The 26,324-nt window shown below is 38.2% G+C and overlaps 1 protein-coding gene and 1 long non-coding RNA gene across 2 annotated transcripts in view; one reads left to right on the top strand and one right to left on the bottom strand.

The window, feature by feature from the left end:
• Nucleotides 1-15,216, bottom strand: part of SLITRK4 (SLIT and NTRK like family member 4) — a 345,984-nt gene extending 330,768 nt beyond the window's left edge. Inside the window, exon 1 of the mRNA XM_068205001.1 lies at nt 15,206-15,216. The gene's annotated coding sequence lies outside the window, so the exon portion shown is untranslated. The remainder of the gene's footprint in view (nt 1-15,205) is intronic.
• LOC137482582 (uncharacterized) overlaps nt 13,944-26,324 on the top strand; it is a 35,208-nt gene continuing 22,827 nt past the window's right edge. Inside the window, exon 1 of the long non-coding RNA XR_011004159.1 lies at nt 13,944-14,118. This is a non-coding gene — a long non-coding RNA (uncharacterized lncRNA). The remainder of the gene's footprint in view (nt 14,119-26,324) is intronic.

Raw genomic sequence — 26,324 nt, 5'->3', positions numbered from 1 at the left:
TTGCATCCTTAAAATGTGCAAGTAACATCACCCTTTATCTTTCCAATGTGTGAAATTAAAAAGGGGGAGATTTTCACCCCTGAGAAACTCAGAGGCTCTCCTCAGCATTGAAATAAGTTCTGTGGCTACAACATGGGCGAAGAGGAGATCTTAAAAATAATAACACAATTACTGTTAATTATTTCCACTACCTGGACCTCGTTCTATTCCTGTGGTGACCAATGACAGGACACTAGAAAATAGAAAGGGGTTGTGTCAGGAGAGGTTCAGATTGCATGTTAGGAAAAGGTTCTTCACCCAGAGAGTGCTGGTCACTGGAACAGCTTCCCCAGGGAAGTGGGTTTAACAGTTTGGATTTAGGTAATCCTGCAGGGACCAGAGACTTGGAGCCAATGATCCTAATAGGTTCCTTCCAGGGTGAGATTCTCTTTGATTCATGACAGAGTTCGATATCTGCAGTGTGCGGAAATTCTCTTGTGGTCCTTGAACTCACGACCCTGAGTAGTAAGGCTGAGTAGCTTCACTCTGGGAAGGAATATATAGAGGGAGGAATAAGAATAAAGGGCTGGTTGCGCTTTGTTTTGTTTTTCTTATAGGAAAGGACAATTTAATTTACAAAGATAAAAAATTAGTATGCAAAAGGTGAAAAAAAACCTCCTTACTTCAGAACATACATTTTCATTTTTCCTATTCATTAAAAATTCCCCAACACTTCTTTATGGCAGATATTCAAAGACAGCCTGTTTACTTGACTGAAACTGGATACAAAATTTTGCAAATGATAGTGATTCAAATGTGTCCTGTTCATCAGCTCTTCTGATGGAGGCAGACCCTCCATGCTATTCTGGTATCCTGTGGCAGTCAGTTGAAACTCTATTTCAAAGTATCAGGATTCTCCAGAGACACAGTCCTCCAATGTCCTGCATCTAATTGCAGAATCCAGGGCTTGAGGATTTCTGTCCATCTAATGAATTTCCTTGTGATCTCATTTTCCAAAGAAGTAAATGTTTATTTATCTTTATTTCTTGCCAGTAAGAACTGGGCTAAAGCAAAGTTACTCGTAAGACTTTGAAGTATTGAGTCATTCATTTATTCACAGAAATAATTAACGGCTGTAGTTTTACATTAACTGTTTTTCTGTTGCAGTAGATAGCAATTTAATCTAGGTTTTAAATCATCTGCAATCATTAACCAAAAAACAAACAAACAAAAAAAAACCAAAATAACAAAAAAAAAAAAAACAAAGGCAACCAACCAATAATGCTTTTGCATTGCAAGCTAATTTCTCTTTTGTGTTAGACGACTAAGTACCTACCACCAGAAATAAAAGGGAGTACAAAACAGCTAAGCATAGTAGTACAGAATATATAGTTAAATATGGAAAGGACCAAAAAAAAACCCCAAATAAAAACCCCAAAAACAAACAAATAAACCCCCTCGCTGATGGGGTTACAACTGAGATTCTAGCCCAGGTGTTAAGAGACTTCTGCAGCACCAGCCTGGTGCAGAGGGATTTCAAAGAATCCAAAAACCTCTGTAATGTTCCTTTTAGCTTTGCCTCGATATAGGGAAAGGCAACATACAGGGAATTCAGTCATCTTTCTGCCCACAGCAGGAGGTGATTTTTCAAGGTCTGTCTTACAGGGGGTCAGCCCTTCTGGTTGATCCTTTCCTTCCTGCTCTAATGGGGGCTGGGTGAAGGTGGTGAGACCATCTCTGGGAGGTGCTGCCCTGCTCCAGGGCAGCAGGAGGGTGCAGCCCTTTAAAACAAATATCCCAGAGCCTGCAGGCTCCCAAAGAACATTTAGAAAACAAAGTTTTAATTTCAGTGGTTCACCTCTTAAGCTTTATGCTGTTTGAGTTTTAAAAAGCTTTGATAGGTGTTATGCAAATTGTAGAATGATTAAAAGGTTGTTTCATTTTTTCAGGGTGTATTGTAAAGTAAGCACCCTAACGGAGGATTTTATCCTTGAATTGTTATGTTAGCTGAGCATAGCAGACAGCTTGAGTTTCTTATTAAACTACCCTCTCATTGATGGTTTTCTTTTGGGTTTTGTGGAGTTTTTTTCTTTTTTCTGGGGTGGGTGGGAGTGGTTGGCAGTGGTTTTTGGGAGGTTTGGGGGTTGGTTGTTGGTTGGTTGGGGGTGCTAGGGGGATTTTGTTGGTGTTGGCTGGTTGGTTTGGGTTTGTTTTAAAGGTAGTAGGGTTTGATTGATTTCAGAATGCAATTAAAAAAATGTTTTCCATAGCAGATGCATAGACTTGCTCATGCAGAGTTTAATGCCCAGGTATGTCTAAATTTCAGCTAGACTGCACATGAATTAGCTTTTATATTGACACTAGAAAAAGTCCCACACTGATTTATAAAAATATTTCCTCCTCAGTAATGAGTGCAAGAGAAACTTATTGCTTGAGACTTTTAGACAACTCTGTCTCTAATTGTCATTACCACTAGTGATGCTTTGAAACTCAGCTCCAAGTTTATCATATAACATTTGGTATCAGCTGTAAAATTCCCCAATGTTTGATTGAATGGCAAATGTTATTATCCTCCCAAAAGGTTTTAATTAAGATGTTTGGAGGCCAAACAGCTGTGCATGGAAATGCTTACTTCAGCTGAAAAAATCAAACTTTGGAACCCATAGTTTCAAATACTTAATTTATATGCCTTATCTTCTGCTTATTATAGAAATCTAAATTATTGGAACTAGTGGAAATTGGAGACACTCTTCTGTTGGTACAAACTGGAGAGCTGGGAATGAAAATGAGCACAGGATTCATCTCTTTGTATTTGCAGAACATCTGATTGCTACACCTTGGCACAAGCATCTCTACCAGAGAGGACTGAGCCTGGGGGGAATAAGTCTGAAAAATCAGGAAGATTTGAAGTAGTGCATGACTCTGAGAGATTCTCTAAATTAAAGATAGAAAATTCCTAGAAAATCAGTCCTAAATCCATAGAATCAAAGTGTAGGGCATCTAGTGATCTCATACGCTAAAATTTTTGGAATGTGGATAATTTTTTGTAAGGGTTGTGTGTGTCCCTCACTCAGTTTTTATTTATGACTGAAGTTGATGGGGCATGGGTATCAAGCTTTAGGAACTTATTTGTTTGTGGAGGGGCAGGGAAGAACGTTGTTTCTGTGGAGTTTTTTGGTGTTTGTTTGGGTTTTTTAAAATCTCAGCAAAATCTACTGCCTTCCTCAAAAATGCACTGTACAATGTGCATGTTATGAGGCTCTATTTTGTTTAGAATTCAAGTTTTATGGGAGTTTATGGAGGGGTTTTTTTGCAAAAAATTCCCTAGTATATAATTCTTGCAGCATAAAAATATAAACGGGACTATAAAAATTTTCAAAGCGAAACAATCTTCTGCCAGCACTACAAACCAAAGCAGATTGGGGGGGCTCCTAAAAGCCCAGCAACTGTTGGACAAAATTACTTTAATTTTTTCTACTTTGCTGATTGAATGTGTTTGAAATTTGGGAGTAACCTTGAAGATTGAGCAGAGAAATTCAGTATTCTGTTCCCACTAAAGGAGATAGAGGTGTCCAAGGGCCAGGGACTGAGCTGCCTTTTAGCAGATGCCTTGTTGTACAGGCAGATTCTCGTTGTAGATGCTGCTAGGGTGTGACAGTGAAAGTAGATACTGAAATAGTCATGAGCACCCCTTTCCTGTGCTTTCCTCCTCTCTCTTCCTGTCTCACCTCTTTCCAGAAATAAATTAACAGAAGAACTGTGTATGCTACTTCTGTAAATTAAAAAAATAATAGCTGGACCATTTTAAGAGCCTCTTTCCTGGCAGGCACATCTCGTCTGTCATAGGAAACTAATTCAGAGGCACAGTAGGTTTCCAGCCATTAGCAGACATTGTAGGTTACATTCCATTCCATTCACTACCCTTGGAAAAAACACCCAGCACGTATTCTAACAAAGGAGAACTGTGCCTCTTGGGAAATGGCTATAGAACTCCTGCTTTAAAATGTTTTCCAAAAAGGAAGGGATGTGAGAAATCTTCGTGTACTGGGAGGGTAAGAAAGCAAATGTTCACACCATGTTCACTTTCCAATATGCAAGAGCAACTTCCCAAACTAAAAGAAAAATTAAATCAGGACAGAACTCCAGTGTCAATAAAATACTATCTTTTTTTTGTGCCAGTGTCTTTCAACTGCATTTCAGGGTATGCTTGCTTTCTTCCCTGCTGTGCTCCCCTACAACTCATATAGCACCGCCTCTTGGAGATAGAATAGAAATCAAATTCATGGGGCTATTCTCTTCTCATCTTTCTCTCTCCTGTAGTGCTGATGTGATCCCTAGAAGATGGAGGAGAGGATTTCCCCTTCAGTTCCCTTAAGTTCAGGCAGTAATGATGGCATTACCACTATGTTCAAAAACCAGCTAAATGGTAATACCCAGGAGACTGAAGGCACACTGGCAGTCAAGAGAAGTGTCAGTCTTGCTCTTCTGCAGGGTGTAGCTGAGGGCAGAAGTGACCAGGTGTCCCAGTCACTGGTGACACCAGGGAGGGACTGCACCCTGGCAAGAGAACAGCTCTGTTCTTCCTCCCCAGGTGTGAGCAAGCCCCAGGTAAAGCTGCCCTCACTTGCAGCATAGGGCTGAGGGTACAGTTGTTTAGTACCAAGAAAAGAAGGCTCAGGAGAGACCTTATTCCTCTCTACAACTACCTGAAAGCTTATGGCAAGGTGGAGGTTGGTCTTTTCTCTCAGGAAACCAGTGGCAGGACAAGAAGAAATGGCCTTAAGTTGTACCAGGGGATGTTCAGCTTAGATATTAGGAAAAATTTATTCAGTGAGAGAGTGAAGAATTGGAATGGGCTGCCCAAGAAAGTGGAGTCCACATCCCTGGAATTGTTTAAAGAAACCAGTAGCAGTGGCAATTGACAGTATGGCTTAGTAGGCATGGTGGCATTTGGTTGAAGGTTGATGATCTTGGAGGTCTTTTCCAACCTCAATGATTCTGTTTTTCTATAACTCGTTTCTGTTGGAGCTGCCAGGTCCCCCTGCACCACTGGTCTGATTTCAGGCACACAGAGGTGAGGTGAGACTAAAACCCTGCACACTGTAGGATCTGTAGCTCTGGGAAGCTGTTGGGATTTGCTGGAGGGCATGCTGTACTGTTGAGTGTCCCAGAGGAGCCTCACTAAGGTATCAGACCCCATTATCTGTGAGCTATATTTCCAAACACTTGCAGCAGAAATCTCAATGTGGCAATAACTGGGAATTATGACCCTCGGGGTGGAAAGCAAACTGTTCTGTTGTTATGGGAGGAGGTAATGGATGTTGTCTCAGTTTCTGTGCTCTGTGGTGCAGCTCTTGTGTCTGGATCACAGCAGTGCAGAGGAGCAGGGAGCCCCCGGTGCTGATGGTGCTCTCACTGAAAGGGACAATGGGGTCTGGCCCTTGGTGGCTCAGGCGTGGTGTTTGTGGAGCACCGGGCAGAGAGCTGGGGGCACCTATGTTCATTCTCCATCTCTGCCCTGTCATGGGCTCTTTTTGTAGTTTTGCAGATTTAACAGTCTGGGCTTGATCTTAAGATTTCACAGTGATGTGAAGAGTGATTAGGAAATTATGTTTTTGCAAAGTTATATGATCTGCTTTGGTAGTGTTATAGTTACCACACAATATTACCACTAAGGATTATGCAATAAGGCATTTAACAGAGCAGATTGAATGATCAGATATCCAGATTTCTAAAGGCTTACTGATCAGCCAAGATAATGCAGCTAAAGTACTTGAAATTAAAAATCAGCCTCCTCATTTCTTATATTAACAAAAGTTATAGTGTAAATCAAAAATTCACTTACAAAAAAGTAGGATTTTTAAACCCAGAGAAAGCCATTTCAGTAAGAATCATTCTCATTTTGAATTGTCTGGCAGACTGAATAGGAACTGCAAACTATTCTTTTCTGAAAATGGTGGGACAAAAATATTGGAATCAACTTTTCTTTGTCCTCAAGTTTGTATGTGTGACTGCACTGAACTAGTCTTCCAACAGAAGATAAAAGCTGTTCATTTCTCCAAGGTGGTCATTTAAATTAAAAAAAAAAAAAAAAAAAAAAAAAAAAAAACAACTGGAAAATTAACCAAAAATCAAAATACAACCTTCATTTACAATGAATGTGTTTGTGTCGTGCCCAGTGAGCAGATCATGGCAGAGCAATTTGAGCTGCAGATAGCAGGTGAAATAATATGTGTGGTATCGAGCTTTCTTTCCAATTCCCAAATTTGAAACCGATGTATGTAGATGAAAATCATATGAGACCAAAATATCTTTTTTCTCCCTTTTTCAATGAAAATTGGTTTACAATATCCAAAATCAGATGCAGATATTAGATATGGATGATTTCCATTTTCCTACAGAATGTGTTTTGTTTTATGAATATTTTCTGAGATTATTCAGAAGCAAAGACCTATTTTTAGGTGAGTAAAAGCTTCTGCTAAACATGGAAATATCTTTCCTGTTCTCCATTTTATCTACAGGAAAGCTTACTATGGCAGTGGCCCAATTTAAGTAATAAGACATTTTGAGGTGGTTTGTATTTGGGATCATATAAAGTTTAAAATTAGAGCTTAGACAGTACCCAAGGGTTTTTTTAAAGGTACATTTTTAAGAATAAATCTCAAATATAGAATACCTTAAGAGCTAATTTTATACAATGGTCTTTGTTATGTAGTTAGGCTTCTGTTCCCAGTAAGAGGAAGTGGGCAAATATCCTGTATGTTACAAGATTGTGTCCCCTGCAGTTTCACCCCTAGTTATGCACTGCTTCCTTTAAGGCTTATGCATTGATAGCCCTGCCCTTTTTGGTTTTATCTGTAGTACTCTTAGAAAGAAATAAAGAATCTTCATAATGTGAGAGAAACTTGAACTGGTGACAGGCAGGAGGTACTGAGGGCAGGGGGCGAGTGCTGGGGTCCCTGTGCTCCCTGCAGACCCTGGGGGCACAGAGGGGTTGGGAATGCTGGGCACAGTCAGGAGGTCCCTTCTGAGCAAGCCCATTTCATTTGTGCCTCTGTGAAAGGGATAAAACATGCACTTGCAGCATCTTGGTGCTTCAGAAGGAGCATGTGGACCTCTTTGGGTATAACAGAGGGGATACTTGCTGATTATGTGGTGTTGCTCCTGTTAAAGCCCTTGCAATAGAAGGTCTAAAGGAAATTGGCATGGAAGCAGCAGGAACTGAGATTTAGCTTAGCCTGCCCAACCTATTATAATCATCATCCTGTGTCTGTTAATGTTATGCACAATTCTACTTAAAAAGCAATAGTGTTCCTGATAATGTCCACTTTTATTAGAAACTGTGAAGACTGACATGTAACATGCTTGATTTGCTGAATAGCATTTTGCTAATTCACTACAATTTAAGATACAGAATATTCAGAGGTTATGCCTCTATTATTAGTTGCAGTAAGAGGTCTATTCTTGATGCAGTTAGTATAAGGATGACCATTTCTTACTGTTGTGAGTATTTGCCCTCAGAATGTAACTGCTGCTCTTCCTCCTTTATGTGACATTTCTCTTGATGGGCAGAATGCTGCTGTAGATACTAAAATAGCTCATAGCCAGACAAGACCCTACAGGTTTAATAAGGAAAACACACTTTGAAAGCTGAAGTACTGGGACAAGTACTGCCAGGTGCAAGTGCTTCCATGCTCACGTATTCTTAAGGTTAAACAAACCCATATTCTGTGCTTCAGACCCCATCTTGATCATCTTGACTGTGCTGCACTCATTCCATTGTGTCACTGTCTGACAAGCTCAGCTCTGGACAAAATATTCCAGCTGAAGTCTCACAAGTGCCAAACAGGAGGTAAAACCCCTCAATATATCAGCCACTACTCCCATTTCTGTACCATCTGCAAACTGGGTGTTCCCTTGCTCACCATGCAGGTTGTTAATAAAAAATCTTGAGAAATATTGGCCTGGTATTGAAGTGTCAATCCCTGAGAGGTCTGACCAGCAACTGGCCACCACCTGGACTTCAGCTTCACCATCCCTGTTCTTGTTTCTCTTCTTGTGATTAGAAATGGCTTTGAGGAAGATTTGCTGCATAATTTTCCCATAGATTGATGTTTTCTATAACTTCCTCCTTTTTCTTAAAAATGGGTTACGTGCCTTTCTCCAGTCATAGGGAAGTCCCTGAGCACCACAGCCTATGAAAGTCTGCTTCCTTGGGACCTTCAGCTGCAGCCCATCTGTTTGCATGGATTTGTATACCGTTCAGTCCTGCCAATGGCCTTCTTCATTATAGAAACACAGGATTTACAGTGTGATGGAAATGCAGTGATCCAAAACATTGTTAAAGCTTCTGATGCTGCAAATAGGATTTCTTTTTCTAATCACTTGTGTTGCATCAGCTTGTGCTTCGACAGATGGTTAAGCATCCCATAAGACTAAAATAGAATATTGGGAATATGTCTTTATTGATACCAAAGTCTAGTAAACAACTTTCTGTTCCCCACATCCTCTGGAAAATGTCAGACTTAGTTTACTTATATCTTGTAATGCTGTTGCAGATAGAAATGTGTGAATGACTGCTCCTGTTAATGGACAAGATAAATAAGAATTACTGTGTGGCTAACTGACAGACATGACAAAACTAGCTTTGCTGAATCCTTGCTCAATGCTTTTTCATAGGAAATATTTTCTGCTTGTTTTGAACAAAGGTTTGGCTGGTCCAGGGAGCTGGTAATGTTATTCAACATCTTTTCCTTAAATCACTACCTACAGACCAAACTGGCAAAGCAGTAACCATGAGGTTTTGCTCTCTAAAGACTGATTGATGGCCTGTGTGAAATAAGTTTGTTCTCTCAGTATAGTTACAATGGAAGAGATTCGTGTCATAAAACCACAGTGTATTGTCTCTGTGGAAATTTGACAAGAAAGTGAGGACTGATAGAGCTTGGAAATGACTTACCTTTCTGCTCCAGAGGGTCTTCTCTCAAAACATGAAATGGCGAAAAGGCGTCAGTGACACCTTAGTGATCATCTTTGTATTTATATCAGGATAACCATCAGAATATTTTTTACTATTTCTTCTGTTCTTTAGAACTATGTTAGCAATGATAAATTCTTCCAAATTTCAATATCAAAGGGTGAAGATTGTACCAGATGAAAAGGAAGTAAATGAACAAATGCCTCTATTCATTGCATGTGTTATTTTTAGAGCTGAGTGGAAAGGGGTGGTTCAGGGATATTTGTTTGTTTCAGAGGATTTTTTTCCCCCTTTATTCCTATTGTCATCAGTAGACAGAAAATTAGTTAAAGATGAGATGCACTATCCCTGTTGGACTGCCCAACGTCCAACCTCTGTCCCAAACAGCTGCACCAGTGCACACAAACTCCCAGCCCTTCCATGACTCCTGCAGCTGGTTCCAAATGGAAATGTCTGTATTCAAGTCCATTGTTGTGCACTGATGACAGGTCCATATTGCACTGCTGTTGAAAGAGAATGTGATTCATTTCTGTGCCTTCAGATATTACAAATATGCTGCTGTATAAAGGTGAGATAATCCTGAATTTTCCCTCTTTGCTGCAAGCCCTAGTGCACCATATGCTGAAGGATACTGCATTTTAAGTTAATAATGAGATACAGCATAATAAGGTCAAAGCAATGATGATCAAACTGAACATATGCTGTGGCATATTCCTACTAAAAGAAGACCTCCAACTATTGATACTGTTACCAAGGCAGAAATATTTTTTCTTGATATACTGTAAGAAAATCTGACATACAGGCTCCAGAAAGTGGGTATCAGATGATCTCTACATGCCTTCAGTATTATTTAATATTTTCATCAATAAACTGGAAAAGAGATAGAACAGCAGCCTAATGGAGTTCAAAGACCTGTTGAGAAAGTCTTATATATGCAAAACATTGTAGCTTAATGGGGGAATGGGTAACATAAAAAAAAATCCCGGAGGAAAAATAAAAGAAGTATGCCCAGAACTTACTGGTGGAGAGATCAGATTTCCCCCCTCTTTTAAACAGGACAGAATACAACATTGCCTCTGACCACTGGCATCCTCTGTATTTAGGGTGTAAATGCAAGAAGAAGAAAAGTGGAAATTTTACCCAACAACATGGGTTGTCAGCTGTATTTAGTTGTTTGAAGGCCCACCATACTAGAATATTTTAATTCAGCAAAGCCCTGATATTAAAAAGCTACCATGAATATTGCAATACAGTTTGGCTCCATCAGTGCTATTTGATAGGGATACAGTGTGGAGAGAAGCCCTCTTCACAGAGAAGTTTCCTCAGGCAAGACTTCACTGTTGCTGCCTATGTTCAGTGAGGTGTTCTTTCACCAGATGTTTCTAATTTTATTCATGCTAGTGCATTAAACACAAAGCTTTCCCTGTAACCTCTTCAGTGAGTGTGCAGACTATCACAGAGGACCACATAAAAGCAAGCAAAGATAAAAACCTCATACAAATACAATGTTGACTTATAGCTAAACTAATTATATTTCCTGTGTAAGTAAAACTTGCTCCTTAGCTGGGATTCTCTAATTAAAGTGTTGAAAGACAGGGCAGGTACAGAGATTTGCCTTAAAAATAAATAGGAATTGCTTCTAAATGACTAGACTTTTTAGGGATCTGGCCAATTTTAAAATGGTTGTGGGAAACTGCACAACTAAGATAAGCAACGAAAAAATATTTCTACAAGTCTGTTACATGCATGGAACATTCCCTTTTAAATGTATTTTGTTTTCACTAGAAGTGATATTTATGCACATCAATTGGCACTATATTTTTTGTAGACTTATTTCCTTTAAGTCAAAGTCAACATTTGCAATCAGGTTCCTTTTAGTTATCCAAAGTGTCTGTCTGTAAATACATTGCTTTAAATCTGAGGTAGTTATATGGTGGTAGGTAGGTGTAAACGATAAACTTTATCAGAAATCAGGCAACCCCTGACGGGAAGAAATGATGATGTCTGGCTCCAGATCAGAAGGCTGAAGTTATTAAAACTATACTATAATACATTAAGATACTATTTAAAGAGATACTATCCTATTCTCCATACTTACTTCTTACTTACCTATCTAACTAACTAACCCAAACCCGTGACTCTCTGCTGAGAGTCTGAGCCACAGCTGGATCCGATTGGTCACTGAACCCAAATAACCTTCACCAGAATCCAACCCAGCAATCACTTCAGGTAAACCACCTCCATACCACAATCCACATGGGGAAAACAAGGGAGCAGAGATAAAGATTGTTTTCTCCTCTTCTCTCTGTACTTCTCCTGAGAGACAGAATTATGTCTCTCTGTCCAGAGAATGTGAATGCCACAAAACTAAACTGCAAATTTTTGAAGTCCAGAACATGGCCTGGAACTGTTTCTTCTCACACGTGCTCACATACATTCTCCCAAAATGCCAAGTGACATTGCACTGTTTGTAATCTCAGACACCTTTGGGTAAGAAGTGCCTCTTGGGTAGAGCTGCTTTCTCACGCTGTTCTTCGCCCAAACACAGTTTTGTGAATTGTCATGTTTGGCTGTGCTATGTTGTTTTGTGTCAGGAGAGCAGAGCTGTGGAGCAGCAGAGCTGGTGGATGATGAGCAGCCCTGCTGTCCTGGGAGTGCCGTTAGCGCCTCCATGTGTGGTGAGTAATTAGCAAGTACCTGCACAACAGAGGCTCCCACAGAGAGGTTTTCTTTGATTTCCTTGCTGTGTTTCTGTCCTGTATCTCACAGTCTGGGATTTAAGAGATAATTCCCATTCTGTCTGCATATACTGCCCTAGACCTAGTCTTATTCAAGCAATTTTAGAACAGTGCATAAAGCGGTGCAACCAAAAGCATGAATGTGTGCATGGACAAGTGATTGTATTGGAAAATTAATATTCATTAGCTTGAGCCACAGCTGTTTCACTGTTTTCATCTCTTGCCAATTCCAAAATAAAGCATCAAGAGGGAAAATATATGTTTCTGCCAGTTTTGAAGGCCCAGATGCTTAAAACGTGCACTAAGAAATAAGTACTCAATGGCTTTTAGTTGTCTCTGTATCACATTCAACATATATCCACAGTTTTTCTCACATTCATCCAGGGCAGGGGGGAATTCATGCACATGGCTATTCATGATGTTAAGAACAAAATGTTCCTAGGAAGTTTTCTAATGTTTGCTACACTTGATTTTTCCAATGATGGGGGGGGAAAGCAAATTCTGCCTTATCTCTGTCTAATCTTGTTGCAACAATAATATCAGACGTCTTGGAAAATATGTCCTACAACCATTAGCTGGTAATTTAATATTTAAATTCTGCCACACATGTTTGAATGCAGCAGATGTTTTAAACTGTGGCACATTCTATGCAACAAGAACCTAATTGCAAGCCTGTTTTTGTTTCAATGCATTGATTGATAAAATTTCATCAGGTTAATAGGGCAACACAATACCCTTGTCTCTACTTGATGTAAATAGGAATGTTACAGATTTCCTAACTTTTCTGAAACCAGAGGTACAGCAAGAGCTGGAGTGATGGTATGTTTAATTTTGAGCTGTCTACTGGTTTTGTCTGCAAATATAATAGAAGTTTGCTTCTTCCTCCTCTCTGGGAAAGTGATCTCCAAAGCCAGCAGATGCTGATGCTCTTTGTTGATGAACATTCCATGCAATTAGGGCAGAAGCAGGAGGACTTGATGATTCAGCTTTCATAGATCATCTGAAGGCACCTATCAGAGATCATTGCCCCTGAGACATCTTATTCTCCCATTTGTATTGATCAATTGGCTCTATGAAGAGAAGACTGAACTTTGTAATTTTTTTTATATATTCTTGCCTTTCAAAAACTGGAAAAAAACCAACTAAACACCAAAAAAGTATTAATGGGCAAACTAAAAAAAAAAAAAAAAAACAAAAACCTAAGACTCAAGGCACTTATGTGCAAAATAGGAAAGGGCTACAAAACTCTGAATTCCATTATAAATCATATTTAGCTACTCCCAGATATTTTAATGAAGAATAACAAGAAGCCTAACCCATCACAGCTGAGACTAAACTGTTAATGATACACTGAAGGTGAACTATACTCATCTTTTTAATGTTACCTTCATATGTGGGAAACTGGGTGTGGGAGCTGCTGACTCCTGTAATCCTATTAAGGGCAGCCCTTTGTGAGTTTGATCATATTCCTTCCCAAACATGTCTGACTGCCACCACTTGCAGCATAGAAAGGAGGATATCGGAAATAAATTCTGATTTTACTTGATGTCCTTAGCTATAAATTCTGCCATTCAGCCACTGCTCTACAGCGACCTGAGCTCCAACAGAGCTCAGAGAGGATGGGGAGGGAACCTGCAAGAAAAGAAGAGTGCAAAAAGTACTTCAAGGCAGAAGCTGCCACAGATATCCAAAGGTATTGCCATGAAAGAGAGCCTGTACTACAGCAGTGCTGAGACTGCATTCAAGACCACTGGGAATCTCGCCCTCCCAATTCCCTGCACCAACCTGAATGCTCTGTCTGGCCTGCACCAACTGCTGTGCACCTCGGATTCTCTGAAAACATTACCCTTGGCAACATCTGTGTCACAGGCACAGGTGACACAGAATACATCGTGGTTCTTGAGGAATCCCTTCCATGCAGGTAGCTGGGGAGCAACTGCAGGGTGAGCTCTGTGAGGGGCTGAGAAAGGAGGCTGGGAATTGCCACCCTTTGTTTAACAAGGAGCACCTGTGGCTCAGCCAGGTGAGGGATACCCAGAGACAGCCAGGTGCTGAGCATCACAGACTTTTCTGGAGTTAGGACAGTGAGGGAATAAAAGCCCAGGAGTTCCAAGTGTCTGCTTAGAGGTACCAGCTCAAGCTTAAGTTATAGCAGCAGAATTACATTTATTGAAGAACCTGGGTGTCTGGGACCCTGTTACAGGATATCTGGTAAGGGAACTGGTCTGGCTGTGAGTGTCAGGGTGCAGAGAGCCAAGTGGGGACATGTCGGGCCACTGGAGCTGCCTCTGTGAAGGGGCTTTGGTCCCAGCAGTGACAGGCTGGGGTGGTGTGAGTGTGGCTGCCAGAGTGGCTCCTGGGTGGTTGCACAGGGTGCCCTGAACAGTGATATTGCACTGTGTCCAAGAACCCATGAAATGTGAGGTAAGGAGTGCTTCAGAATGACGTACTTTGCCATAACCGAGATGAATTATGACCTTTTGTGTAAATTTAGAGAATGTTCTTACTCATTATCTGTGTCTGAACACAAAATTTAAAACCATTGCCTTTTTTTATACAAGTTAATCACATTTGAGACTTACTTAATGGTTTCAGGTGTTGAGGGGTTTTTGTTTGTTTCCTTCTCCTCCTCCTTCCTCCTCTCATTAATGATGAATAACTTCTGTTGCTTAACACCTTGTACGTTGCATTTGAAAGTAACAGACTTGAATTATATATATGCATATGTGTATATATATATACATATCTCTTTTTTTTATGGTGAAGAAATAAGACTTTGAGAGCAAAGGTCAAAAATGTAGAAGCAAATCCCTGAAATATAGCATCAGCAGCAATTTGAGATATAAGTGACCTTCAATTTAGCTTCTATTGACATCAAATTCTTCTTCTAGAGAACAAGGAAAGTACATGGCCTTGTAAATATTGGTCTCATATAAATTCACCTTTGCTGCAAGTTTTTTATAGACTAACACTCAGAGTAAACAGGTGCTATTGCTTTGAGGTTTACAGGATTTTAGGAAGGTGTATTTGATAAAGTGTGCAGTGAAAAAAATAATAAAGTTCTTGGATTTCTTTTTCCTTTTTGCTTTCTTGTTTTCTTGGTGACAAATTGTGAAGGAAGACTTTCATATTAATAATTGTATTTGATCTTGATATATTTATTTTATTCCAGAAAAAAATACCACACTGGTGCCTCTCTTTGTTCTATGTACACATTTAAAATAATTCCATGTGAATTGTTGCCTGTTTATATGTTTAAATATAATTATGTTTTCTCTTTACATCCTCAGTGGAAGTAATAAAATTCTAGCTTTGCTTTTTAATATAAGGATGCAAAGTTGTTGTTTTCAAGTATGGGAGAGATTATGAAGTGGTAAACTGTGTTATTACTGAACACTGGTTTTGATAATTTGATGAGGTGGAGTTCTGACAGACTCTAGAACTTCTCAAGCCACGTGTTTCTGAAGTTGCAGTGATAGTCAGAGATGGGGGGATGCAGTCCTTCACCCACTGTAGAAAAACCGTATAGCTGGGGCAAAACTCCTGTCTGAATCACTGCTTGTTCCTTTACTAGGATTATTACTTTGTATAGGACTAAAGCACAAATACCAAATAGAGCCCATCTTGATTTTAAAGTGCCCAAGAAAGTATTTACAGCTATTACTAGAAGACAGTTTGAAATTAGAAAACACAACCCATTTGAACTTTTGTACTAATCCAACTTAAATTTATCGAGATTCAACTTCCAAATCTCACTTCTGGATCTACTGTTTTCCCAGTTCAGTCTACATTATGTTGATTGCCTTCCCTTTTTTCCAGCTGTATACCATTCCATCTAGCCAAATTAAAATGATCGCAGCCTAACCACTGATCCAAGCTAATTTTTGCAGCAGTTTTGTTACTATTCTTTACCACTCTGCTAACTTCAAAGATATTAAATAGGACAAGAGAGATGTGGGTCACTCCCAGCACCCCAATATACCCATCCTCGATCACTGCTGATTTCTTGTTAGGTAACTTGTTCTGCTCTTTCAGTTCATTCAGTATTAAGTGAATTTTAAATTCAACAGACACTGTACATCAACACCATAACAAAACAATTGTGCAAATATTCAATCTATGGGGACAAAAAGCACCTGGGATAAAATCTGCTTTTCTATTTTTTCTCAGAAGCATAGGATTCAGCACTTTTCTTGCTGAGCATCAATAGCTTGAGATTCAAGAGGCTAAGACAACCTTGAAAAAGCATCCAGGTTTGTTTTTTGGAAAGCTGTTAAGCACAAACCTACACTTGAGCCACATGGATGGTTCCATACAGGATTTTTACTCCTCTGTGTGCAGCACTTTTAGTCCTTTATGTGGCTGTTCAATGGATCACTCTGCTCCTTTGTGGTTTTCAGAGAACAAACTGGAACCAGAGAAGTTCTTGGCCCAGCTCAGGTGTTTCCATACTTTGAAGACTCTACCAAACTACTTCAGTTTAGGTTAAGGAGTCAAGCACATCCACCACAGAGAGAAAATGGCCTCAGGCTGTGGCAGGGGAGGTTTAGGTTGCATATTAGGGAAAACATCTTCATTGAAAGAACTCTCAAACATTGAATATGCTGTCCAGGGAAGCAGTTGAGTCACCATCTCTGGAGCTACTGAAATAACATGTGGATGTAGCATCTGGGGACATGATTTAGTAATGACTTGACAGTGCTTGGTTAATGGTTGAACTCGATCCTCTTGAAGGGATTTCTCCAACAGAAATGATTATATTTCTAAATTTATTCTGATTTCTAGCTGCCTGGTCTGGAAAACTATTTGATTTGGATATGCAGAAGGAGACATGATTTTCTGGGGTATCAGCAGAGATTTCTGTGATTCTTAATTAACTTCAGCATTTAGGTGGTAGGTTTTAATTTAACTGAAGTGTTTTAATACTTCCAAAACTTATATTTTTTACTAACCTTGCTTCTGAATGTAATTCATATAAACTTAGTAAACCCTTCACGAGGGACTGAAGCTATTTCTGCTTCACAGACAGGACAACATTTAGCAGAATTTTCTTGCCTCAGCATTTGCTATATGAATACCAATGAGAAAAGGACAACATTTTGCTTTCTTCTTGAACTCTTTCTAGATGTGGATTATTTTGATACCAGGATCTTTCTTTTTTAATACATACATATATATGGAGAATGTATGAAAATAATAATTTAAAAACTACTATGTTATCCTGATCCATGGTCATGTCTCCTGACATTTCATGATTCAGAAGTAGTGGAATAAATTATCTGCAGTGAACTGACTTACTTGCTGAAGAATGTGACTAACTTGCTTAAGAATGTGTAGGAGGGGGGAGAAATTAGCATATATTGTTACTTTATACAGTGCTAAGACTGAATTCCAGATAGATGGTAGTGTAATAATTTTTTTTTCTAAATTGATATTCATGCTAGACAGCAATGCCATTGTTTGTAAATGATGTCACCTAACAAATCATGTGGGTGCTTCATTCAGTAAAAGAACAGTCTAGGAGCTGTGGACATTTTATTAGGATGGGCTTAAATGCTTAGCATACAGTTATTGCCAGGAGAATTTACAGAGATGAGCATGGTGCTGATGAGATGATTAGTCATGTTTTGCAGACCAGATATTTTTATAGCTAAATCACTGCCTGTTCAAAAGAGTTGATTTTTTTTTTCTTTTTAATATGAGAAGCAGCATCAGTAAAAGATGGTGTTTAGAATCAATGTTGTCTTTCCTACATGAATTCATTTATCTGTCCTTCTTTATTTCTTTCCTCAGCCACTGTTTTACAGTTTAATTTGTCTTGTTCTGTTATTTGCACCTCAATGAGGAAGAGATGCAATGAAAACATGATTTATTGCTGAAGATAAACATGAGCTAAGAAAAGCTTTTAGGCCATCATGAAAGGGAAAACTTAGAGATGAAAAGGTTGAGGTGCCACTTCCATTATTTATGTTGGGGCAGTATCTCAGCATAGATGGGCCTTTTGCAATTTTATGCAGTTTTTTAAAAGCAAAGTAAGAGATAATGCCCTTTCTGAAGAATTTTCTCTTTAATTGAAATAAGAATGAGTGAGAAAATGGGATAGCCCCATTTCACAGATAAAGAACTGAGAACAAAGAGAAATCAGTACTTGATTCAGTGTCTACATGAGCATGTGTTTGCTTTCAGACTGACTAGCTCCATTTCAATTCACCACTGTATTCAGAGTGGGTTTTTACCAGCTGAAGATCCAGCCCAAGTTCTCCTTGTATCAGTTTGTCTAGTCCATGAAGAATAGCATCCTCCTTCAGCTGCTTTTTTGCTATGCTAATGAAATACTGTAGATTTTAAACATAGAACTGATTTTTTATCAGTCTGCCATATGTTTTCCATAGATAGCTACATGGTCTAATTGGTTTGATTCAAACTACTGACATCAATATGCAAATCTGCTTGAATGGAATGTGTTTATACTGCAGCTTCCTTCTGAACCATTGATTGAAATATGAGTGCTCAAAATAGATCTGTGGGGAATATTTAAGTAGTTTGCAATTGTACACATTCTGTCTTGCCCGTGCTGAGTCCTATGAAACAAATAAGGAAAAAGACCTGATCAATTGCTCTCCCCTGACCTAGCCCAATATGTTTTAAAGCATCTTCATGCTTGCAAGACTTGTAAAATTGAGTTAGAGCAGAAGTGGCATATTTAGGAAGGTATGTATATATGCTTATGTGAGGGTAACACTACATTGTGTTGGCTCTGCAGAGATATTACTGGAGCATAGACCTTCCTGACACTTTTAAAGTGTTAGTTACCTTTCCTTTTAGTATTGCATGGTAATGGGGTTGTAATGGATGTCTCTGTCTAGTTTCCTCTCTGTATTTTTTGCCTCTTCCAGTCCTTCCCTAGCCTGCTAAGTCCAGATACCAGGTGGCCCATGCCATCATGCCAATTATTTCCATTGGAAGGACTGCCAGTACAATCTTTTACTGTTCATTTTTCATTACCACAAAACATCACATTTCTGTGCAGGAGTCAAAAAACGTTTATGCTTGCATCTCTGAATTGCTACAGAAAGATGCAGTATGTAATCATAAGTGACTACAAAATTTCCAGTCATGCTGGAAGGTGCCTTAATTTAAACAATATAGTTTTGTAGGGAACCAAAAATACTCACATGCTAAGCAAAATTTGGAATACATTAAATCAAGTTTTAGAAGTTTCCCTGGCAGGTTTGTGTGATTTGGTAACAAAACAAATGCCCACTGATTTCTCACTGGTCTTTATTCAACCAGCAGCCATTATAAACAAGTACAAGAATTTATTGTATACAATAGAATGTAGATTTTATTTAACATCTTCAGTATTTCACATCATATAGCCATGTTTTCTGATAGAAATGCAGTATCATATTAAACAGATTGTTAGTAGTATGAATCATGTATTGATTTCTTGACTTGGTTCTTTTTATTAAGTGAAGAAGCCCATGCTTTTAAGAGCCCCGTTATGGGAATAAAAAGTATCTTTCATATCCTGACCAAATTACAAATTGACAATACACAAAGTAGTGAGTTCAGTTTTAGCTATTTCAAGCCCCTTAAAAGCTGCTGGTAATTTTTAGTACCTATTTTAAAGAATAAGTTTTTGGAGGAGAATCTCAGCTGCTCTTTCAAGAAAAGGAAAGGGGCTTGAATAATGAAAAAGACTTGCAAAACAAAATTCCTAAAGGCTAAGGCATCAACTCATAGATAAAACAGTCAAGTAAATGGCCAGCAAACAGGACTGTAGAACCCTGCCTAAATAATCTTTTATGGGGGTGTCTTCTGCTTGGAGCCTGTTTGAGTACTCCTCTTCACAGCTGCCGGATACAGGGGGGATAGATCATCTTCCTAAATTGTAAAAAAATCATTTGATATCGAGTAATGTCTTTTTTTTTTTTCAGGTTTACAATGTTGGTTTTGTTAAGCTAATCCTGAGAATAGGAAAAAAAAAAGCCATAGCCTTATGGCAGTCACTGAGAATGCAACCTGCCATTTCCAAGGGAACAAGATTTTATTCCTGCTACTTTCATTCCTTCTTCATGTTCCTGTTGTTCAGGTTGAGTGCCTGGTGAACAGCAGGTCCCATGAGAAGGGGCATGGAGGCACTGGGACTTAGTCTGAATAAAGTCACCAGCAGAAGTCTCTGATGCAAACAGCAAACTCCTTCTTCCATCTGGCTTTCACTGCCAGCTTCAGGGTGAATTCCAGGAGCTGAATTGCTTTCCCAGTGGGAATACTCAGCTATCTTCATTCAGCAACACACATGCTCTTAACTCTTAAACTGCAGCTAGTACTGTGCATCTGGCTTACTCCTTCACTTCCTCTATGCAAAATTCCATGCAGCTATGCCAGGAGTTCTGTGTAGAAGTGATAGAAAATAAAAATGAACAGCAAATACCTTATTAGACCTTGTGCTTCAGACAAGGCAAAGCTAATTCCTGTATTTGCTACAAAGTTTGGAATTATTTGCTTATGCAGCTGCTTCTCTGTGGGTGGATCCATTGGTGCAGTCACTTAACTGGGGACAACGTCTAAGATTATTGCTCAGAGAGAGCTCTCTCAAATCTGAGGGGAAATGAAGATGATTCTACAGGAAATAGTATAGCAGAATATTGAATTTTAGAAAAGCGTTATAGGCTGACTACAAAACGCTTTTTGGCTGAAAGACTTTATAATAAGATTAACATTTACAATTCTCCTCCAGATTTTTTCTGAATGATAATGCACAGCTGTGGTTCAAGATGTTTACAGAAATAAGCACCATCTTCAGGGGTACAAATATGTAGTACAATTATTCACAAAGGGAAAAAACTAGACTTAAACATACAAATATGCAGAAAGTTGTATCAATACCAAATTTCTAATGTGTTTTTAACCCCCTAGTGTAAAATGAGTAGAATTTAATCTTGTGAGCATGGATTCACTGGCTTACATTTATTCCTTTGAGTCACTGTCTTGGATTTGACTGTGTTGCCTTAAACTGCAGCTTTCTCTGATGACAACATCCTGGTTTTAACAGGATAAAAACTCTATTGATCACTTATAGAAATCAGTGGAAAAGAGCAATATTGTGAGATTTGGGATAAGGATTTCAGAACCAAAAGTAGGTGTTTGTAAATTTTTTACAATTGAAATTAGGAGGAATAAATTGACCTGTATGATAGTGGGTAAAAAGACAAAACTCTTCAAGATATCTACTAGTTCTTTGGAGGAAAGTACCTACAGCTTTATGTCTGTGCTTTCAGCTCCTAATTTCAGGACACTGTAAGCTGCTGATTACCATCTTACTTCTGCAATTAGATCCGTTTTCACTGGCAAATGGTAAATGTGCAGGCTTGTTGGAGGGTCTCAATGTGGGTATAAGATGAAATACAAACATCTATAAGAAAAATTGGCTTCCTCATGTTTTTTTTTTCCAAACACTCAACACCTTTTAGCAATGCAGTTTCCTCTTCCAGAGACAAGACACAGCTCTGTAGAACACCCAGTAATCTCCTTTAAAGTTAGCTTTGTTTTCATGAAGTTTGGAATCTGGCTCTTAGCAATAATTGTGCATGAATTAGTAACCTCACTGAGGAAATATGCTCCAAATCATGCAATGAGAAACCTTTTTTAAATTGAGAAGCACAACATAGGTAGATTATAAATATGAGAATGGTTCTTAGATTCAGAATTAACATTGTAAGGTTACAGGTAAAGTAATCCTTCAGATAACATCTAAAATTGCTACATAACTAGCTTATCAAAGCTAATATGTCTTCTTCATTGCTGTATCTCCCTTACCGTAAGTTTCTGTGTACTAGGAATTCAGTTCTGAAGAGAAAAATTGGTTTGCTTTAACTTGCAGAATTAAAAATATCTCTCTCTGTGTGTATATATAGATATATAAAATTACTTCCTGTGTTGCCTCTTTGGTAATATCTATGTTCATGCTTCCACATAAAGACCAGTGCTCTGAGCTGGCTCACAAGGCTGATTAAGCAGTAAAAGCAGCAAACTTTGCAAAACTGCTCTCACAAATCTAGATTTGCAGGCTGAGTTGCTGCATTTTAGTTGATTGCAACATGTCCTTATAAATGTTTGTATAAAATTCTGGCAGTGTATATTTTCTGGATAAAAATAGTTGTCTGTGTTCTATAACTGGTCCATGAGGGTCAGCAGTGAAATAGAAAGTTCTAAAAAAAAAAAAGATGATATGAGGGACTGAAAATTAAATTGGAATAATGTTGGCTTTGGTAGGGAGACCCTGCTGGGGGACTCTGCAAATTTTTGGAGTAGATTTTAAGGGCCTGCTTTGGGGAAACACTTGCAGTCAGTTTTGTTCCTGAGTGCATGTGTCTCTCAGATACTGCACTCTGAATTGGGAACAAGCATCTGGGTGAAATCTGGTTATTCATCTACCCCAGCATTTCTGAGCACAACATTTATTTAAAAAAGCAAAACAAAATATATAAATTAGGGTCTTGAGAAGCAGTGTAAATAGAGCTACAAAGAGACTTTTGAGCATACTCAAATTGCTGGCATGAGTCCGATAAGAAGCAAGTCATTAGAGACCAGAACTGTAATTTAACGAGTTTTTGTAGCGTGGCCAAGGAAAACACTGCATTACCATCCTTACAGATTTTTCAACAAAGTCCAGCTCAATGAGTTAATGGTGTTCTAATAATTAAAACAAAGTAAATTAATAACTGTATTTTGCCTGTCTAGTACAGATGGACACATAGCAACAGTATAATGATATTAACTGGGCCCAAAGATGGGAAATTTTGTTAAAAGTTTTTGGTATGCCTTGACCAGACTGACCACTGAAGAAGCACTGAGACAGTAAGCCAGGTCTCACACGCTAAACCAAGTCAAGGAAGACTTATTTGTGTTGTCAGGATATTTGTTCATCTGAGGAACAAATTTTATTCATTTTATTTCCACATAAAAGATATATTTATTTATAAATAAATATTGTGTATATACACGTAATATTATATTATTGTATTATGCATTTATTGTATTTTATTTATATATATTGTAATATATATATAATTATATTTCTTTTTATTTATTTATAAATAAATATCTATGTATTTTATATATTTAAAAAAATAAGATTTTGGGGAACTTATACCAGTGTGGCATTTCAGATAAAAATATTTTGTCAGTGTCCTTTACCAAAGGTGCTGGCATACTATCAACATTTTTCATATCAAACTATCAAATGGATTTGATTACTTGGTATGCATTTGGGAGATTTTTAACCTACTGTTGACTCAAGACATTGCTGGACCTGGCCTATATACTTTTTTGGGCCTTTTCAGTGGGAGTTCATCTAACTTTAGCACTTCAGATTGCCTGAACAGAATTCATATTTTTTTCCAAAAAGGCCTTTTTGCATTGTTCCATGCTGTTAGACAACTGCTACATACACAGGTAGAGGAATGGAAATGATGCTGCAGCTCTTATTATAGGCATTATTAGAGCAACATCTTGTCTGATGGGTAAGTGCAGTGTTTACCCTTGGTGTGTGATATAATAGGAGGCAGAACTGGTCACTTGAGTGGAAAGAGGAGGAGGAAACAGTGATTTGGAGGTTTTGTGACCTAAAGGTTTGGTTCTGTGCTTAACTGTAATGTATTCACCACACACTGTTGTGGAGATCAGATTCAGCTGCAGCTCTTACAGCTGAGAAACACTTCACTTTAACATTCATATTGCTGCTTTTGAGTTTTTCTGTCTGCATCAGAACATTATAAACAAGCACTTCTTGGGATGCCTATGTGTAGGAATGGAGTAACATTTTAGAACCAAACTTGACATGAACATGAAAATATGAAATTAAATTTAACTTGCAAATGTAACTGGCTTCCAAACATTTAATTAAAGAGATCAGATATTCATTACCAGACCACTGATAAATAAAGGTGAAAACACTGCCACCTGTTAGCCACAATGTCAGTAAAAATGCCTCTTCAGAGCAATGCTTTATGTGTCCCTGCCAAACACATTTTTATGAGCCTGATCACAGTCATTAAAAATTGAGCTGGTTTTCAGGTAAAATCTCTATATTTGCCATTGTATCTTCAGTTTTTCAATATTTGCTAGAAGCAATAAAAATTAATTTCTTGAGCTACTCTATAATTATCATGATTCCTGACCTGGGAAGAATGCTGAAAAATATTAACATCTGTTAGTCAGTAAACAGTAAGTGCTTTAAATTTATGATGATATTCTTACCTCCTATGAAGCTAAGAGAGGAAAAAAAAAGAGTTCTTAGCATGAGGCTTCCTTCAGCGTTGTCAATGTAACTCTTTATGTAGTGTGATCAGATCAAAATAATTACTTAAAGTAAATTTGTGTCACACCTTTTGTGAAAGCAGAAAAGCAAAAAAAAAAACTCCAAAAACTGAGAGATTGACTAAGCCATGATACATTTTCTCCCAGATATCCACAGTACTGCACTGCAAACTTCACAGGAAATATTATTCATAAAAAATTCTTTTTCCTGGTATAATTACACTGAATAACTCTTTTGATTGTGTGATTTTTTGGGAGTGATTTTTCCTGTGATTTCCTTTTTTTTTTTTTTTAATTTGTAACAACACTGTGCTGTTCTCCCTGACAACAAATTATAATTTTCATTTGGAAAGGGAATTTTTTATTTCCTTAGCACCAACTTCCTGGATACAGAGTTATGGCTTTCTAGGAACTAGAAATGACTTCATAAAATCTTTTATTTTCCTGGTCCTTCTGCCAAAACTAAAGGACTGAATTTCCTGCCTGGTCTGACTTCAAAATTAGTGATCTTAAAGAGAATTTCACAAGGGTCTATAAAAGTGAGATTAAATGGGGAAGAAACTAAAAACTCTTAAGTTCCATAGATGGAAACTGAATGGGTTTTTTGTTAGTTTGTTCATTCTCATCACTTCTGCATAAACATTAATTTTGAGTCAAAAAATTTTAGAGCTGTGTATTTCTTTGTGTGCGTGTTAGGAAATGAAAGTTTCATAAAATCATCTACAAAAGTGTTCTAGAGTTCTCTTTGGGAGAAGCAGGATGGGATGGATGAGAAGTGCATCTCAGCTGCATGCACAGGAAGGAGACGTTGACCACCAACACACAAAACCAAAACCCCACACAGCTTTTATGATAATAGTAACTTGCCAATGAACTGCAAAACCTTTCATATTAATACATGGCAATATGCAAATCAGCTTCCTCTTCTTTGAGCAGCCAACATAGTCTGCTCTGCTGGGAAAGGCTGCAAAGACTCCCAAGGCAATGGTAAACGTTACTGGAATTATATTATGAATGATCTAGGACTTCAAATTGTGTCTTCTGTGCTCCTGTGAAGTGTTATCTCTGACTGTGCTTCAAGCCAGAGCTGCATTAAAGATGCAGCAGGGAGATGCAGCAAACTTCAATGAATTCTGCAAGGAAAGTGAACAGGGTTGTCACATACAGTAATTTAACTGGTTGCCTCTAAAATTTTCAGACAGCAGATACTTCTTTACATAACTCTTAACTTTCATATGGAAAGCGTTGCCAGGGGAAGCCTTAGAAGCCAAAATTACAATTTCAAAGCAAGAGATGAGACAGATGAGTGGAGAAACTACAAACTAAGTTTGGCCAGGTACAACCTTCAGTTGCAGATGTCCCTAAAATTTGTCAGCTGAGACATCATCTGAGATTAAGCACTTTACTCATGCATCTTTTGAGTTTCCCTGAACTGACGTTGTTAGATACAAAACTGAAGTAAAATTTTTGTCTTCTAGCACTGTTGTGCTCTTAAGTGTATGAATTTCCATGCTGTTTCTATACTATTCATAGACTCATAGACTTGAAAAGGTTGAAGTTGAAAAAGGCCTTTGAGTTCATCAAGTCCAGCCTCTAACCCAGCACTGCCAAGTCGACCACTAGGCCATGTCACTGAGCACCATTTTTTAATCCTGAGAAAACCAAATTATTGGGGTCCTAAAATAAATTCCATTCAAAAATATGTAGTTAAACTAAGGCAAGTAATTGAACATTTGTGTTGGATATCAAAGTGAGGCAGCACTTTAGAAGCACAACTATACCGCAAATCAAAATAGAAATCAATTTTTATTCCAGGGCCTAGCAGTTTTTTCAAATATTGCCTTATGTACTTCAGGTATAAGTTTTCAAGGCTGGTGTGATCTTTTGTGGTGTAATGTAGTGCACTTTACTGTTTCAGAGCAAATTCTGTACTGGCTGTAGTTTTTAGGAATGTAATCGTCTTTCTCAGTTATTTCATTGTTTTGACTGAAATACTCAGAGATGCAGGGGTTTCCTGTCTCCCCAGATTTGAATACTAATTAGTGCTTGCAAAGCTATTTAGAGACAAGAAGTGCTGTTTGCATGGTAGGAAATGTGGTCAATTAATGTTTGTGGTTCATTTATTTTGCATTTTTTGAATTAAGAGGTAAGGCATCAAGATATATCATTGGTCACAATGAGCTGTGGCTTTTAGTTTTGTGAACCTATTCTGACTTCTTGCACATTACTGTTTCAGCATAAAAGCTTTTTAATTTCTTCATTATTTTAATGTCAATTTGCTCCATATAATTTTTAATTTTGACCAA

This window comes from Anomalospiza imberbis, chromosome 14, assembly GCF_031753505.1.
Source record: "Anomalospiza imberbis isolate Cuckoo-Finch-1a 21T00152 chromosome 14, ASM3175350v1, whole genome shotgun sequence".
NCBI classification, from domain to species: domain Eukaryota; kingdom Metazoa; phylum Chordata; class Aves; order Passeriformes; family Viduidae; genus Anomalospiza; species Anomalospiza imberbis.
This window is presented reverse-complemented; position numbering and strand designations above follow the sequence as displayed.